This window comes from Gossypium raimondii, unplaced genomic scaffold, assembly GCF_025698545.1.
Source record: "Gossypium raimondii isolate GPD5lz unplaced genomic scaffold, ASM2569854v1 Contig00350, whole genome shotgun sequence".
NCBI classification, from domain to species: domain Eukaryota; kingdom Viridiplantae; phylum Streptophyta; class Magnoliopsida; order Malvales; family Malvaceae; genus Gossypium; species Gossypium raimondii.
Window position 1 is genome coordinate 1 of NW_026291450.1, and position 665 is coordinate 665.

The 665-nt window shown below is 56.7% G+C and overlaps 1 pseudogene; it reads left to right on the forward strand.

The window, feature by feature from the left end:
• Positions 1-55: 55 nt before the first annotated feature.
• On the forward strand, positions 56-209 carry LOC128039216 (5.8S ribosomal RNA; annotated as a pseudogene).
• The last annotated feature ends 456 nt before the right edge of the window (positions 210-665 follow it).

A 665-nucleotide genomic window follows, 5' to 3' on the forward strand; every position in this document is an offset into this window, starting at 1 on the left:
TCGCGGTGTCGGTGCTTCGATGATCTTTGTTCTCTTATGCATAAAATATCTGAGCGACTCTCGACAGCGGATATCTCGGCTCTCGCATCGATGAAGAGCGTGGCGAAATCACGATACTTGGTGTGAATGCGAGAATCCGTGAACCATCGAGTCTTTGAGCATAAGTTGCGCCCCAAGCCATTAGGTAGAGACACGTCTGCTGGGTGTCGCGCATCGTCGCCCCCATCCAACCATGAGCCCTCGAGCCTCGGTTGGACCGCGGGTGAAATTGGCCTCCGTGCGCTCCACGACCGGCGGTTGGCCTAAATTCGAGTCCTCGGCGACATCATCGTCATGACGATCGGTGGTAATCTTTGTAAGCAACCTCGTTGGTCGTCTTGGCGTCCGTCGTCGAGACCCTTGAACCCTTCGGCATCGCAAGGGGCGGTGCTCGCATCGCGACCCAGTCGGCGGGATTACCGTGAGTTTAAGCATATCAATAAGCGGAGGAAAAAACTTACGAGATTCCCCTAATAGCAATGGCGAGCGGGAAAAGCCCGGCTTGAGAATCGGTCGCCATCGGCGTCCGAATTGTAGTCTGGAGAAGCGTCCTCGGCTGACGGACCGGGCCCAAGTCCCTGGAAAGAAGCGGGGAAGGTGAAAGCCCGTCGTGCGGACCTGTCGCA